Here is an 18,322-nt window from a genome sequence, read left to right on the forward strand (position 1 = left end):
AGCTCAGGAGCCTTTGCAGACTACTGGTGTTCCCACACAGTGACGTGTGCTCTGTGCAGCTCTGGCCCAAATCTTTCAAGGATTGTGGCTTAATTCTGTAAAGTAGTAATTCTGGATGTAGTTAAATGGAAGTAAAGGACTCTCATCTTCAGCTGGTGTAAGTTAGTACTCTGCCTGCTCAGGGGAGACCTCACCTTCTCAGGAGGTGAGACTTGAGAGGTTACAACTGTCTTGGTCTGTCACATGGTACCACCACAAAAAAGTGGACTTAAATCTGCCCTGCACCTTGACTTTACATGTAAATGAAATCCTTTCCCGCACCTTGTACAGAAAGAGTTTTAATCCCCTTAGTAAACAGGTCTACCTACTTATTGTGTCAAAGTAAAAACACAAATGACATTTTCATTCTATTCTATCCCAAGATTAACAGGACTAGCTATAGACTTGTTCTTGACTATTGTTGAACATCTCTTGAGTTTTTTCAGAGACACCAAGTCACACCGGCTTTTGGGGACACTATGGGATTTGCTTGGGGAATCAGAGCATCACCCCTCTTCATGGGCTGTTCAGGACCAAGAGGCCACAAGGAACAATCTTTCAGACCTGGCCTTAAAAGATTGGGATCAACTTTCTCTGAGGTGCAGAAGTGCTCAGATCCGTTAGTCAGCTGTGCACAAAATGAAGACGATGTACTGCAGAGCTCATGCAAGCAGAAGAATTATTAACACATCTGTCCCTTTAATGACCACGACTACCACAAACAGGTAAAACAACAATATTATCTTTACAGGTTCTGGGGTATCCCAATGCTGAATCATACTGATCAAAACTCATTCTGTATAAATTGCAACATTTAACTTTTTTTACATAGTACAAAACAAAGCACAAGCTGGCTCTAAAGGACAAGGGTAAATGAAAAAAAAATAATTGCAGCTCCTACAAAGACAGGCAGACGTAAGAAGGAAGCAAAAGTCATACTCTCATAAAATAAGGACTGTTTTCCATTTTAGGATTAGGGAATTAACATGATTCCATGGGAAAAGACTAGAAGCCCTCCATGCTGAAAAAATAGTTATGTTCACAGACAGAGATTTAATAAGCAGAAGACACTTTCCCAGAATTACTCTTTTTACACTCACCCTTCAAAACAGTGATATTTCCCAGATATGAAAAGGCTGTCCTACGGAGGGGTCTGAATGTCAGGCAAGACATGTCCCACCTGGGACATGGCCACAGGGTGCAGATCTGAGACCTGAAGGCAAGACTAACCCACACCGGGAACTTTTTCCAACAGCACGTAGGAGCTGGAGCCAGACTCGATCTGCCAGTGCAGTGGTTTGCGTGAGCACTTCCTAATATGTTAAAGGCAAAACAAACTAGGTCAGTTCAGACCAACAATTTAAATGGTTTAAAGCTAAAGATTAAGGGAGTGCTTACATGAACTGTTCCAGTGGCAGATGGATGAGATCTCTGGCACTGATGAGCAAGCGAGGGCATTAATCTCTTCCGCCAGCACAGCTGGATCTCTCTTCCTGGCTTGTGTACACATTGCACTTTAGGGAATATGTCCTGAAATTTTTACCCTAGCCGCTCTCATTTGAAAATATGGATGTTACTGAAGTGCTGGAACAGTAGCTCAGCTGTTTTTTGAAAAACTGGTCTCAGTGGCTGGTACTGAGCAAGTGACAATCTGAGCAACCATTCAGAGGGGGCAGAAGAAAGCCTCAAATTCAGATTTGTCACAGGCACGATGGACATTCAACATCAAGAATCAACTCGAGTCTGCATCTCAGCTGTCCCTCTGCTCTCTAACCTGATTATTTTGCAGTGTTTCCTGGTATGGCAGCTTTTAATTGCAGTGAGTTGAGGGGTGGAGTGCATTTTACAGGCCTAAATCACCTTCCTGGGTGTAGCAATGCCTAGTCCCCAGAACATGAGCTACTTTTATGAGCTGCTTCTCCATCCCACTCACCCACCTCTTCCTGGACAAATTCCTGAATCCTTTACTCAACACAGCATCCATTTACTTCCTCAGGACTTCAGCAGGAGATTTGCTCAAGTGAGAAATTAGTATAGATCGAGTAAGGAGATAAGGATTTGGCCAGCTGCTTTAAAAAACACAATCTCTGCAGCACCTGCAGCATCATTTTACACTGAGTTAAAAGACTGTAGCTCTCAGGAACTGTAGTATAGAAAAGCGAAGGGAAAAATATGGTTACTACAGAACCCAGCTACGCCTGTTAGTTGTCCATCCATCCCTGAGGCAAGGAATGTTATCATTGATTCATCATACCTCCTCTGCACCATGTTAACTGGACAGGTTCAGTAGAAAACCAACGTACAGGTCCAGGGAGGGCACAAAAATAGCCTGGCAACAGCAGAAAGACTTGAGCTTTTCAGGTACATACAGAGTCCACACAGTGTGGTATAAGCACAGAGCAAACAAAAGCCTTCTGGACGCAGCAAAGTTGCGATCTGGCTGATCGCCTCCTTGCATTTTTATTAATAAAGAGCACAATGAGTTTGCTGTGGTTACTGTCCCGCTGCAACAGTATTTTCACAGCTTCTTTATAACTTCAGCCATAATGCAGCTACAAGTCAATGTGGGCAGCAAAACCCATGGAAGTGAAGCCATTCAGGTTACAGCAGTGTGCCCAAGCGAAGGCTCTGCCCTCTGAGCATTTTGTGATTCTTTGACTTTTGATGAGAATGGCCAAAGTGAGATACAGAAATGCTGGCTGCTAAGCTAAAAAAAAAAATATCTGTTTGTCACTCAGATTATTTTTAGCATCTGTCAGTTCGGCAGGGATGAGAGCTATCTGACAAGAGTTTGGAAAAGGATGAGGACTGCAGCCATGACAAGACACATCAGATGAGAGAGGAACCCTTGGCCCCTCTCGCCTGGTGCTATGCCTCACTGCATCCCCACTGTGCTCACACAAACCACCTCAAAGGAGGAACTGGCCTTCCCGACTCTCCTCCCTCCCGGTGGCCATGGAGGCCCCCAGCACCTGCGGCTGCTCCAACAAAGGCAAGGGCTGGCCACCTACCCCTGCCCTGTGAAGCCAGCTGGAGTGCGGGGCGGTGGGGGGCTGGCCACCCCGAGCTGGCTGCTGGTGGTGCGGGAAAGGCAGCCCTGGCACCCCACCGCACATTCCTGCCACCAGTGGTGAGGGGCACGCTCAGGGGACACGCACAAAGCAGCTAATTTTAAAAAAGAAGTGGGAGGGAGGTGAAGAATAGGGAGGACTGTAAGCGACAATAAAGCAATTATTCCAGTTTCAGCGGGCTGGGGGAACATTCTAAGGGTGGAAAAGACAAGTGGGCTTGAGTCTCATGATTAGCACCAAACAGAGATGGATGAGAAAGTAATACCGGAGCCACAAAAACCTTTGCAGTTGCCAGCAGCCAAGTCTCAGGCTCTGGTGGGACGCCAGCTGTCTTCGCACGGCACAGCTAAGTAAAGAGTTAACTCGTCTCTGTCTACATAATGAAGTCTTATACAGCCTACAGTAGAAACAGGATTAGTAACATCATCACTGATATGTGAACAACTGCTAAGGGCAAAGAAGTCATGAACATTTTTCTTTCAGTCACAGGACTGGGGAACGTAGAAATTCCAGGCTGTTTAGGACTAAGCTCTATTGTTATGCAGCATAAATAGAACCTCTCCCTCCCTCCTGCTGAAAAGCCTCTACAAGCATCTCTCCTATACACAGCCCTATGTGTGGGAGCTCTTCTATGCTCCCTGCCAACAGGAAAACTCTTCCCCATCACCTTGTCTACCGTATTCCGGTTGGACAATTCTGAGTCCAGACCCAAATCATTCCTTGGGCTCAAAGCAAGATCTGAAGCTGGGACTTTGGATGTTGTACTGTGTGCACTGCAGGGCAGGGCTGGATTAGCACCCGTGGAGTCTGAGGGAAGCTCACACACTCACCTGGATGAGCTCAGGGTCTTCCCTGGTGGTGCTGCCCTTGAGCATCAATGGGACAAAGCACCTCCAGGAACAGTTAAGAGAAGTTACACTACAGATCAGCATATGGCATTGATTTCCAGGAAAATGTCTCAAATCTTCCTGGGTTCCGGGAACATGAAGGTGCTACTCTGTAGATAAAGAACCTTTGACTGCTCTTGGGAAACCCAGAAAAAAACACTTAGCGTAAATGCCTATCAGCTTTTAATGGGACTTTCCTCACAAGTCACTTAAGGCACATCTTAAAAAATCCAGCCCAAACCACCCTGTTTGAAACAGTATGAACTGCTTTTCCTTACAACAGCTCCAAGCACATTAAGAAAGCACAGAGGAGATGACCACTCACTGCAGTGCTAACTGGCAGTCTGACTTGAGGTCTTCCACAGCTAAGCAGAAGGCCATTTACAAGTTAACGAAAGACAGCTCATATGAAAAAATATTATTCCCCAGTGTGAACACCAGCACCCTCCCAAAGGGCGCCGCGTCTTTGCTAGGGACATGCATCTGTAGTCACAGTCTGGAAACCGCTGCTCTGCATGTCAATACGAAAAAGAGGGGCAATACGTATCCCCAGTCTCAGCCTCTCCTCATACTTACGACATGCTGTGACTATCCTCATTAAAAAAAAGAAACAACAACCCTCCAAAATTAAGTAGTGGTGGACTCAGTCCCAAACACAAATTGTCATTTGAGTTAAAAGTGCCAAACTCTTCCACAGAGCGAACAGCAAACCTAAATCCTATTAAGGAACCATCAGTGTCAATATTTATTTCGCACAAATCAGGTGCAAGTAGACTAATAAATGGTGTCAGACTGAGCCTGGTGAGATGGAAGAGGAAGGGGATAGCCTTGGGGAAAGGACATGACATTAATCAGCATCACCCCTGCAAAACCCTTGACAGAAACAAGGTAGTAAACTCATTAGCCACTTAGAAACTAAGCTTCTTTTTTGCTTTGCACAGTGATAGCCCACAGTTTCCAGCCCGAAGGCTTGGCATCCTTCACAACAACGCCACTAGGCCAAATAAAATCTTTTCCTTTCAATCTACCTCTCAACACACACCTCTCTCTGGTCTGGAGAGGCTTTGCTGGCTTAACTGGTCTCTTCCCCAACACAGAGCAGCAGCATCCTGAGGTCTGGACTGCACTGCATCAAGCACTCAAATTAACACAGAGTAAGACAGCTCCCAGGCAAAAGATGTGTCTGCACAGGAAGACAAACAAATAGCACGATGATTTCACAAGGCAAACTCCTTGGCTGCAAGAGCCACTTCAAATACTGCAGACTCTCCTTCTCCCCGTGGATCATTCCTGCCCCTGGGTGGTGGTGTACACCGTCTCATTGGGTGTGCTAACAGCACCACGCGTGCAGCCGTGGTGCAGCCGCAAACAATCAGGGAAGGGAATCAGCCCAGTTTAACTTCTGCCAGATGACTCTGCTGAAGATGCCTGTGCCAGCGCCCGGAAAGAGACCCGGCTTTCCTCTGCATCATCGTCACAAAAAGGAGTTCACACTGTGTGAAACACAATGACGGTGCCAGGTCTTTTGACTGATGTACGTCAGTGAAGATATTTGGATTTATATTTGCCCCTCACTTGAGACACAGGAGAGATTTTGGTTTTGTTTATATGCTGTTGCTAGGCCTTCTTTTAGCCCTGCATTTTCTTGTTTCTCTTTAAAATGCTTGCTACCCTATTCCTCATCCTCTGGACCTGGGATCTAACAATCCTTCTGGAACTGCCAGGAGCAATACGTACCCTTAACAGACAAAATGTTGGGAAAGCCACCTAAAAAGAACTTGTGAGCTATGTAACTTCTCCCTGCTTAGATGGGAAAACACACTATTAAGACAAACAGACTCCAGGCTTGATATTTCCATCAGGGCTATAGCTTAGTTTTTAGAGCTATGCCTTACAGCACAAATTTGCTCCCATCTATCCAGGGAAACTTAAGCTGCCATAGCATGATTAGGACGCAGCCATCTTGCACGGGGGGCCCTGTCCCCACTATAACTGTACTGTGCACCGGCCCTCAGTTATCATCACGTACTTTACTTAAATTAGTCTGAAATGGAGTCTGTCTCCAGCCTGGAGCCTGCTTGTAACTGCAGAGGAATCTGTGCCCTCCATAACACACGAGACGGGATCAGGTCACTGCTGGAGAGCACTTGGCCTGGTTATTTTTATTGTCTGGCTGAATACTTTTCTTCAATGCTGTTTTAAGTGCTGAAAGAATAGTAAAGATGAGATTTAAAAAAAAAAAAAAAAAAAAAAAAAAAAAAAAAAAGATACACTGATAACCCATAGGAACTGTGTCCTTTCAACTTTTGGATGTTTCTCAAATCTTCACCCTTGTTGCCAGGATGCTGAAGTCACAACATGATGAAATCTAATCAGGGTGAAGCGGGCTGGTTTCATTTCCATCAGATTCCTCTTTGAAAGGCACAAATTTACCCTTCTGATCCTTCTCCCTACCACTAGCACTGAGCCAATACAGCAATTCTGCTCTACTACATCAAAAAAAGCCACCCCACCTTCTTCCCTCAAGAACAACTGATGATTGAAATTCTTCATGTTTATTTAAATCCAAAGGACAGTGACACTAATTCAAGCACTGGTACAACCAGAATGTAAAGGATTAGAGAAGTGGCTCTCATCTGAATACAGGCAAGCGTGCATCACATCACGGGTAGCCAAACTCTTCACTCGCATTAAACTTGGATAACAACTCCCCCAAATGATTGCTTTCAAAAATACATAGTCTTTTCTTACGTGTCTCTTCTCTCTACTTGGGTATCACAAAGTTTTAGATATTTCTATCCTCTTGCGACTTTGGGTTCTTTGGAGTGAATCACCTATTTTCAACACAGTACTTGCCAAGAAAAGGGAAATGCTTGTAAAGATAAGCATGCAAATCGATAGTTTACATCCTTCTCCATCTCTTCCGTGGGACAGATGACCCTCGGGGAATATACCTGTTGCATCCACAAGAGAGAGGCAGCTGCTGCGACAGGAGAAGGGTGACCCACCCTCTGCTTGATTGCCACTGTCAAAATGAGGGACAGTGCCATCCCAGAGACTGTCAGACAGGGTGGCTGAGACAGCGAGAGGCTGTGAAATCCTGCTTTTGGAGTGGAGTCAGGGCTTGTCTAAAACTGGTACAAGAATTGGGGAAACACTGCCATTGTCTCTCCTCTGGTTTACAGGAGTTTAGCTGAGCTCTAGGTATTGTTCATTCAAGGCAATATGCTTTATCCCCACTGTGCAGCTTGCTTGTATGCCCGGTGATATAAAGGTAGTCTTTGTGTGACGAGACTCAAGACTCCCAACTGCATTCTTACAGGAATCCAGAGCACAAATAAGCTTCCACTTGGGGACATTCATGAATAAGCATTTGTAACAGGCAATTAGTACTTAATTTCAAATGTCTGGCCTGTCACAGATTTGGGGCTAGGTCTGCAGCTAGCAAAAAATCAGCTTCATTCCATTCCTACATCGATAACAGGTTTTCCTTCCCAGCGACTCAAGCATCTGAAACGCTGGTATTATACACAGTGTGGCTACAGCGGGCCTGATCCTGCTGACTGTAAGCCATTCTCTACTCCCACATCCATTAAAGTAAGCCAGCTTGTCACTGTGAGCACCAAGAACTCATCATGTTAGTTCTGCTGAAACCCATGCTAAGAGACAAGCCAGCCCACTCCAGGTTTAAAATTGAGTGTGTGTTGAATCGGGGCCCTCAAAACCTTCAGCCTTCACCCCTTCTCCTACACGCATAATGCCACTCCAGAAGCAGAGGTACTGCAGTCTTCCCCTGGATGTCCAAAGGCCAGACACTGAGCCATCATTAAAACACCCAGTGCCGGCCATGATAACTCTTTGCCTAAACAAATGTTAGCCAAGCTAGAAATTCTGGTGGGAATTACGCAGGGCTAGGGAAGAGTGGCATTATAAAACACCCTGTTTGATGTCATATCCTGCTTATTTATTTACTTATACCACCAATGAGGTGAAGAAGCCCAGGAATAGACCAGGCTCCACTGTGCCAGATGCTCTGCAAACACTGCAAAGAAGGATGATTGCTCACCCAGAGGGCTTACCATTAAAGTAGGGTCCTCCCTAACTGAACAAACACAGGAAGGATGTTTTCCCCATTGCTGCAGTTCCCTCAGCACCCTTCTCAAGTCCATCTGCTCACTGATGCTGACTGAATCCTACTCCAAGGAGCACAGCTTTTCTCCTGTTGCTGCCAAGAGCTAGGCCACTATGCAGTGGGAGGAGGGCTCTAGATCACACCGCTTTTCTTCTTGCAAAAACTCCAGGGTCTGTTTGTTTAACATCTACTGAGCACAGGGACAACTGACAAGGCTTTTGGCTGCTGCAGAATCACAGCTTGCCTATCTCCCAGAGGAAGGACTCCCACCTGCCGCGGTAGCAGCCCTCTCTGCAGAGCGATGCCAAGGAGGTTGGAGCTGACTGTGTATGTAGTCATTGGCTTCTTAGCAATGTTTTATATCTAAACTTCTGGCCTGCTGATCTCTGGAAGAGAAGCCTCCGTAATTATTAAATGGCAGTCAGAACTTTCCCATAAAACTACAGTAATCCCTATTTTGGTCAAACTGAACTTCCCTCTCCGATTTAAGAACCACAGGTGCCAAGCACCATTCCATATGGGCCAACAAGCCCTCAATCCTCTAAATCCCAATATTACGGACCTGCAGGAGCACCCCTCTCTTTCACCAGCGTGCCTGGCCTAGACTTCACCTCTCTTAATCAAAGGAGTTTTAGGGCATTGATTTACCCCTAACATTGTTGCTGCTGGAGTCAAGGAGTCTCGACAAGCACCTAACAGGACCTGAGTCAGGCCTCCACCACTGAGAACATACACTGGGCTGCTGAGATTCACCCCACTGCTTGCTGGGCAAAAGAGGGCAAAACATGACTGAGATTTGGGACAAAAAAAATGCACATGCTTCAACTGGTGCTGCTGGTGTCACCTAATGGGGAGGAAGCACTGAAGGGATAGAAAATGTAAGGCTGGGTATAGTCAGAAGAACATGCAGAGATCAGTCTTAAAAAGGCATTATAGTGGGGAATGAGAAAAACACATTTCTGGACCTTCTGGGCAGAAGGTGCAGAGAAGAAAACTGGAGTGAAGGCAAATGGGAAAATGAGTCTGTGGGTCACATTCCTCCCAAATTTACAAAAAAAGATGCTGGCTGATAATGCTACACTTGAATATAATTCTGATCTTAGCCATTTTAAGGAGCCTGTGGGTCATTCCAACCAGGCGATAAAATTTCTCCGCTTCTGTCCCAGTATCTCATTGCAAGGTGCATGCCAGCAGAACTACCTCCAAGAACACTACACTACTTATTAAAACATGCAACAGCTGCCGGCGCACACAAACAAGGAACCTCCTGCTGCTCGGATGCCCAGCAATTTCCTCTAGAGAAACTGCTGTAAAGGGACCCTTCAAACACCACAGCCCTCGCCCAGCTACAGCATGGACAGAAGGACAGTTGAATGACGTGGTCCTAGAGGTGGCCGTGCAATCAGAGCCAAAAACTGGGTTTTAAATCACACCTGGAAAATCCCTCCGAGTAATGAGGTTTCACGTGTGGACAGAGCGAAGCACGGCACGGCGGGGTCTGATCCTACACCCCTTCCCTCCCTGCTCCAAAAACACCGAACAAGAAGAGAGCACCTGGAACGGGAGGGGACGGCCGACCCCAACAGCCCTCCCCCGGGAGGCTCCGCCGGTGCCAGCCGGGCTCCGGGGCCGCCGCCCTTTGTTAGCCCGCCCTGCCCTGCCCTGCCCTGCTCGCCCCGGCGTCTCTGCCCTTGCAGCGAGACACCGGCCCCCCCTGCACCCCAGGCACCACCCCCCCGCACGCCGGCTGCCATGCAGCCCGCTCTCCCTCCGCACAGCGCCCGTACCCCGCTCCCCATCCACCCCGGCCGCCGCGCACCGCACCGCCCTCTCCCCCGCGCATCCCCCGCCGCCAGCCCGGTTCCCCCCGGTTCCCTCCCGCAGCCCGGTTCCCCGACGGCAGCGGCCCCGCTCACCGTGTCCCCCGGCAGCTCCCGGTGGCGGCGGCGGCGGCGCCGCGTTCACAGCCCCGGGCGAGGGCGCAGGATCCCGGCGGCAGCGCCTGCGGCCGCCCCCGGCAGGTGCCGCGGCGGGCAGCCCGCCCCCAGCACCGCCCCGCCGGCCCGGGAGACCTCAGAGAGCTGGGCTCGCTCTGAAGCACCGCCGTCCTTTCCGCGAGCTGTCCCGGGAAAAGCACAGTCCCAACATCCCATTAATCAGAGGCCGTTGGGATGCACTGTGTCTCTGATGTCACCCTGATCCCGCACTGTCGCAACCCTGCGGTCCTCGAGAGCGAGTCCCACCAGCCATGTTAATGCAGGGGTGGCTTCAACAGCATCTGCTGTCACCTACTAGGTTTGTTTCATACAGGACATTTAATCAGCAAATGAACTGCTGTGTCTCGTGAGGGAAGATGACAGGCAGAGACAAGATAAATAAGCGCTTCTCATTTTTCGTGTTTGCCGTGAATAACTACAAAAACCCCTTTCAAGCTGTGGAACGATTTGTGTTACGCACAGGGGAAGGAGTTAAAGTTTAAAGCAGGAATTTGTATGTCTAATGCCCTGTTCTTGGCTGGTGTAAAATGAGCACAGTGCTATTGCTGAGCTGAGTGGGTTTATCTCTAGGAATTAAAGTGGCCAGACTTCGTGCCGTGGAAGTCTTCCTGCCTGAAGACTGCAGGATTTCACTTTCCCATTCCCAGTGATGACAGATTTTGCAGGTGAAATGAAATCATTTTCTGATTTCCTTCCCTGCCACTTCCCATCCACCTTCCTGCCCTGGCCATGCCTAACACTTTCCTCTCCCTTTTTGCACTCTATCCTCCTTTAGGACTCCTGTTTTTTTGTCTGGTAGCTATTTCTTCCCGAGAGGTTTCTCCACGTTCACCCTCGTTCTTTGGTTTTGCACATGGATGCGAATATGGCACCTGCTCCTGACACTGCAGCCTTTAGCACCGGAGAGCTGTGCAGGAGGAAGATGGCAAGTCCGTGGGGGAACGTGAAGCCCACTCACTGAAGTAAAGAAAATACATTTAGACCCCAAAGAGGTGACTGAAGGAGATGCTGGAAAAGCTGCTCTTCACAACATGAGTACCTGGCCCATAATGGATCTTTTACCCAGGAATGTCATCCAAAAGTATCCCTAATTTATAGAGGAAGAAATTAATATTTTATAGAGGGAGGAAAAGGGATGTGCCCTTAATTTGAGTGGGAAGGGATCCCACTCCCCAACGTGCTCTTGACAACAAAGAGGCACTGGCTTCCCTGAAGCCGTTCATTCACCCTCTGTTAAGCTATCATAAAAGGTTACATGGATAGTTTTATTTCAGTTCATAAGTAACTTATTCTGTCTTAGCTTAAAATGGTTCCTGTCGGTCTTATTTGAACTAAAATATTCTACTCCCCAAAAATAATAAAAGTGGCTTAACGGCCTTTTGCACGGGTGCATCTCTGCCAGGTTAAATTATGCTCAGCCAGTGCTACTTTTCATGCTGACTCCCTTTCTCTATCTGCTAACTCATAACCACCAGCCTAAAATGCTTAATGTTTAACAGGGTGCATAAATCATAGAGCCTGTGATAAACCAGAATGAGAGATGTGGCAGAAAGACTTAAGGTGACGTTATAAAGGCAGTAAGCGTTACCTATGAGTCTTAATTATGAAACCAATCGTGAAGTGGCACCTCTCCCAGCAGACTAAGTACCATTTCCCATGTTTTCTCCCCTTGCGCTGGAAAAATCTGGTGTGCTATTACACACCTGAATACAGCCCTGGTTTGTGATGACTTCGAGCTTGCTACACAGTTAGCATGACCATCCCGGTCAGATTTCCATCGGGGACAACAACATATTCCTCCTGTGCACGTGCCTAAGGGGATGTACCATCAAAATGGGTAAATAATTTCAACAGCTCTAAATTGCTATCTTACGACATGAAAGGTCAGGTTTTGGGAAGAAGATTAAACAGCCTGGTAGTAACAGTGAGGAAAGATTACTCAGATGACGCCTGCTCTCCGGTTTGCTTTCCGGGCAAGGGTCCCTTTCTGATCTGAACCAAACACCCCCATCGCCCTACTTGCTGCCAGCAGAGCCCCTGCTTGCAAACATCATTCAGTTAAAGGCATGGCTTTTGCTGTCACCTCTCCCAAGCATGATTTCTCTCTCTGGCTGGAAAGCTACGTGGAGTGCTGTATTTTCCCACACGAGCATATGCAGTGTATATCGCCTCTTTCAGATCATTCCATTAGGAGCCAGATGGACCTGCAATAATTTCCTCCATTGAATGATTCCAGATGGTTCTGTTGAGATTTTAAAGACTTTAAGTGTACTTTGCATCTTGGCCAGCAACTCTGAGAGATACCAAGTGGTAAACAGTTTCCCAGAAGTTACCAGGCAATGAAACAAAGTCCTTTTTGGGGACGTAATCATAAAAGCTCATGAACATTTGTCCTTCTGTGATAAAAACAACAACAAAAAAATTACCACCCATAGCATAAACCTGAGGCTCCCCATAACCTCGGAGTATTTATTTAAGCATTATGTACTTATGATAGCACAGGTACTCACCCTGAGGCAGATGACAGGCAGCTAGTTCAAGCAGGAATTAGCTATGAGGGATCATAACAAGCACACACTGCTGACAAAAGGAAACCTTCAACACAACTTCCAGCCACACCGCCCTAGAGTGATGACCACAGCTTCCCTTCTAGACTACACAGGCGTGGGTCAGGCAAACATCCAGGCTGGGGAGCTGAGGTGCTGCAGGAAGCTCTGGGTGACGGACAGCCACATCTAGGAAGTGCTCAGTCTCCACAGCTCACCTTGTGTCTCTCCTGCGTCAGCAACACTACTTCTATTTTGGGTTAGGCGGCACTATCTTTCTAAAATATATGGACCATTCTCCTGCAGGATCCAGCCGGGCTGTAGGGGAATGTGCTAACACCCTGCATCATCACTGGAGCAGTGCTCTGCTGAGTGGTGGTGGCAGTGTCCTTAGCTAGGAAGCCTCACTGGCCTTACACAGCTAAACCCATTCTGCTCACATCAAAAGCCATGCTCACGTCTTGCCAGGTGATACCTGGTCCTTCTGCCATGTGCCAGCTTGGAAAATTGCACTTTGGCCTTGTGCAATTCTCTCCTGATCCTGCTTCAACAGAAAAGTGATTTTTCGCCGGTCGGCTGGAGCAGCCCTGGATGGTGTGCTGTCCTGTACGTGCGTAAGCAGCTGCTGCGTCACAGGGCAGGCCAGCATGCAGAGCAGGGCCACCTCTCCGGCACAGCTCAGCTCCCACTGAACTGCCTCCATAACTTCTTTCAGCAGGGACCAGGCTAAATGCCGAGCCCTTCAGTGCTTATTCTGGAAAGAAAAGCCCTTCCATGCAAACAAATGAAAGAATATATATAACAAAGCATGGTATCTCAAAGGTATAACAAAGCGTGATTTCTCCACCTGGTGACTCTTGTGACACCAGTATCAAATGATACTTCCTGCAAGGAGGGGGAGGACTCAGAGGGTTGTTTTTAACATTTTTTGCGGGATTTTGGTTTCTTGCTTGGTATTTGCTTCTGATGGCAGTTTAATGCTATTTAAGCACAAGAGCAGAGGTCATACTGTCTCCCTCTACAAACTACAACCATCAATACAGTGAATTTTCTTCAGTCCTGCTGGGATTATCACTACCTTTGAAAACACATGTCCTTTGACTTAAAAGAATAAACTAGAGCTGGACTCTCCGGTGCCCAGATGGCTTCCTGATGTGTTTCTCCCAACTGTAGCAAGTTGCATTAAAAGCTGAGAGAAATATGGCAGAAATGGATATGAATACGTGTTCAACCGGTGTGGCAAAGACCTTGCCCATCACACTGCCCCTTCCCACCTGGCAATGGTGGGAATCAGGTTGGAAGCAGGCAGGCAATTTCATTTTAGCTTCCATGTCACAGCAAACAGGTAGCGTCTACACTGCTGTCATCAGCCCTGGAGCCTGCCAGCTGGATCTGAAGCAAGGGGAGACAGCCTAAGAAAAACTTGTGTACACACCACCCTGACATAAATCTGCTATGTTTGCCTTTGGGAGTAGATGAAGACGCCCTAGGGCTATGTTTGCACTGTTCTTGCAAATAATTGTTGAGAACCAGTTGCAGGAGCCATCACAACTAGAGCTCTGGATGGTAAGGGGAGATCCATGGTCATGATGATTTGAGGGTCGGGTTAAAGCAGCCCACTTTGCGTGACATAAATTTGTTCACTGTCAGTAGCCACTTTGAAATAAAATCTAGCATTCTGGTCAGTAGACCACACAACATGAGCTGCACAACTCGTCAAATGCAGATCAGGGGCATTTCTAAGGGTCAGGAAGGCTTTCAAGCTATTACCTGCTTCAGTTCATGTCAGCGATGGACTTGGTAATGGAGGTGGAAGAATAAACACAGCATGTTTCCTCGAGCTGAGGCCATTGGGTATTAGCAGGATCAATGCACATACATGGTAAGTGGGTCTCACTGCCCTAGACCTGCAAAGCACTCAAACCCATTTTTCAATTTGATGCCATGAATCACTCCACATACCTCCCCTTCCCCATGTATGTCACCAGAAACAACAGGAATGACTGTGCTGTGGGGAAACAAAGGACTCAGACATTTATCTGGGAGTTTTTTCTCTTCTGCTTTTTTCTAGTTGCCACAAAAAAACCCTCCAATCCCCCAAATGAATAGCAAAAAATCCAAAGGGAGATAAATATTAAGAGACTTGTCAGAGGACCAACAGCATATTAAAAAAAGATAAAAGCTAACTGGCAGAATGAGAAAGCCCAGGTACCACAGAGAATGTGAACACCGAGTGGATTCTTAGGAGGCTGTATTCACCCTGATGCACCTGGGCATCGCAGCAACGCTCAAGAGTGCTGGAGGCAGCGGGGGCCAGTGCTTCTGTTCTCCACCTCCCTGGCTCCAGTCTCTCTGGCGCCTGGATGCCAGGTACAGCCTTGCTCAATGAACAGCGTGCTCCCAGGGCACTCGATAACCGAGAAAACTTCCTTCTTCCTGCTTAAATAAACCTGTGATGTCTCCTGAGAGACAGGGGTGAGCTGCATGCCCGCGTGCCCTGGTGATGGCACTGGAAGGGCAGCATGGCATTGGAACAGCACAGACCCCCAGATCCCGGCACTCCCCCTCATCCCACGCTCCCCTGCCTCCCTGTCCTCTTCTTTCTCGCAACACAAGCTTCTGGACACAGAGCTAGGCTGCAGCTAGTTCACAGAAATGGAAAAAAGATCTTATTTGAAGGATGAAAGGGCAACGTCAAACGCGCCAAAAGGAAACTGTCTTGTGCCTGTAATTTATGTCACGGGCTTGCTGGCCAATGCAGATGCCAGGCTACAGTAAATTTGGACTGGTTTGTGCATTTGCTCAGGCAGCTGATGTGAAATGCGAGACCTGTGTCACATTTGCTGGTGGAGGAAGGGAAGGCGTGGGATGGACAAAGGAAATTAGATTTTGAAATAAGACATGGGCTGCACTGAAGAAGGATGATTTTCTTTGAGGAGCTGTTTGCAATGCTGACCTACCCACAGACCATGAAGAGCAAGAGCCAGGAGGGGCTGGAGCCGGGGCTATCAATCAGAAGAGGGCAAAACTCCAGGGGAGGTTCAGGTTTTGCAAAACGTGCCCAGTTGCCTTTCGATTTTGAAAACCTGAACCCCTAGTTGTTCAGAGCCAGGACTGTTTGAATCCAAGCCCATAAAGCTCGGGAAAATTTAGAGAAACTCCCCATTTTGGCTCACTTCCAATTCAAATTAACTCCTGAAAGGTGAGGAGGTGTTCAGATAAATATCAGAAACTGCTCTCTAATGGGTCAAGGCCATTTTTTCCAGTGAACAAAAGTGATTTTTCTTAGATCTCTCTTACATGGCATATCTCAGACTGAATTTAAGATAGCTGTGAAAAAAATTAAGAAGCGAGAAAGTCCAAACCATGCAGCAATGAACAAAATCCATTATTAAATTTTCTCATGGAGATTCCTCCCAAATAAAACCAGTGAAGAATTGAAGATTGAAATGAAATTGATTGCAAGAGGTTTGTAAGGAAGTTCACTGTTATGAAAATGGGAATTCAGAAAGAAATAACATATTGACGTGTGCCGTGCCGGCTCAGGAAAGTTAATTCTTAATGTTTTTATCCAATTATCCTGTCCTCTGCACTGAAACTTTCTAGATTATGTCCTTAAGCTTTTCTCCAGTTCTTGGTATTGCAGTCACTACGAGCACCGCTCTGTGAGTGGAGATATGCCTAAGATATAAATTATGATAATGATGATAGCATAAAGAAGAAATAGAAGAAATGTTCTTAAACATATTAAGGAGAGGAAAAGGGCAGAAAATAGATGTGCATCTACTTTTCCTCTAGCATCCTGGAGAGGTGAAAGGCAGGCAGATAGAATGGCAGTTTTCTCTTGCTGTGAAAAACCTCCTCTTTCCTTCTGAGATACTGACAAGCAGATTTAGGGAAAAGAAGAGGAAAAAAGGACATTTGTACAGTGAAGAAAAAAAGGAGGAGTCTTTGAAGACCTAATTAACAGACTCTGTCCCAAGTCACTTCAGTTCAGCTGCATCACAAAAGTCTGACAGAGATCCATGGGACCTGTCTAAGAGAGTGAGACACTGTAAACAAAACCAGGCACTCCGAAAACCCACCCCCCTCCAAATTCAGGGGGCTGGGAAGGGGAGGAAGCTGCAGCTGAAGGCCTGTTTTCCTGCTCACTAATAAATTTAGTTTGCAGAACCTTTTGTGGGTCCCTTTTAAGGTTGTTTGTTGATTAAAGCAGCAAACAACAAACTTAGCCTTAATTTATGCTTCTTTTAACATTTCAAGCTTAGGGGAGATGCTTTTTATAAGAGTTAATGAGGCAGAATAGGTTCTTTATGGGGAAGATATTTTCTCACCAAATTAAAACCTGTATTGAAAATAAAATAATGAGATGAAGGTGGCTTTTCTTTCAGAAGTAAATAAATCTTGGAGTAGCAAACTTCTCACGCGCTTGAATCTGTTCTTATCGGAGAGATCAGAGAACAGCAGGTTCACAAGATGTTCTCTTTTTTTTTTTTTAAATTTTGCCTTCCTCCTTTCACCGAGACAGTAATAAAGCAATATTTGCTGAAAACATGCAAACAGCTACCGCGCATGAGAGCACAGAATCACTGGGAGCTCAGCAAAAGAGAAAATGTTTAGCTCCCCTTCACTACAACAGAGCCATGAAAGCCCATGGCGGGGACTCATCCCTACCATAACCACAGGAGCATCCCAGGCAAAGCAAAGAAATGGGACACATCATGCCACCTGAGGCACCTGTGCAAGTCTTAAAGTAGCTCCTAGCAGAATCTCATGTAAGAGATAATTTTCTAAATTAAAGCTGCCTCAAATCTACTGCATTTTTCCAGTTTGGTGTAGCAGCACAAGCAAAATCAAGTACCTGGCTAGGCAGTACTGGAAGCTACTGCATGACACCTATAATCAGCACAGGATGTTATTAATTAGGGACAAAACTGAAAGAACAAGGTCCCTATGTGATAGGAGAGCATCAACCCTGATTCCTCTTAGCAATGGGAAAGAAAGCCTTCCTTTCATTGCGGGCTACAAGCACACTTGAGAACGATAACCCTGTTTGTCTTCACCGGAAAGGCTGACTGAATGCAGGTCTCAGGTGTAACAACTGGTTGGTGCAGTCTTTGCCATGTATGGTTCTGTATATGCAATTGCAATCCCCCACTTTTGGGGGATTCTGTTTTTCAATGAAATGTCAATATTTTCTCAGGAAAGCAGACCACCTTTTGGATTATTCATTACCAAAAGGCATTTGGGGTTGTTTTTTTTTTTGGCTAAATCATCCCTACTTTATGGTTAAGAAAGGGGCTAAGCCTGCTCTGAAGTGCAAATATGGTATTTTCCCTTCCAACTTTTATAGTCTGTAGATGAGATACCCCTAAGCAGTCTATAGTTTCCCCTGGGATGCCGGGAGCTTTGCAGCAGTGACAGGAATGCTGTCCTTATCCTTCCGCTGTTGGCAGGCTGACCCAGGACAGATAAGTCCAGTGCACCTGCAGCCTGTAGAAAGCTGTGGCAATGCCGGTTGCCTCATGCAATCAAGCAATAACTCACCTCAAATTTCAAAGCAGTTGTAAGACCCAGCACCATCACAGAAGGGTATGAATGGGACTGTTTTCATATCTCTTATGCTAACATCTGTTAGCACAACAATGTT

General features: G+C 46.6%; 1 protein-coding gene across 1 annotated transcript in view; it reads right to left on the reverse strand.

The window, feature by feature from the left end:
* SHROOM3 (shroom family member 3) overlaps positions 1 to 18,322 on the reverse strand; it is a 150,294-nt gene that overhangs the window by 41,372 nt on the left and 90,600 nt on the right. The window lies entirely within an intron of this gene.

This window comes from Numenius arquata, chromosome 10 (assembly GCF_964106895.1).
Source record: "Numenius arquata chromosome 10, bNumArq3.hap1.1, whole genome shotgun sequence".
NCBI lineage: Eukaryota > Metazoa > Chordata > Aves > Charadriiformes > Scolopacidae > Numenius > Numenius arquata.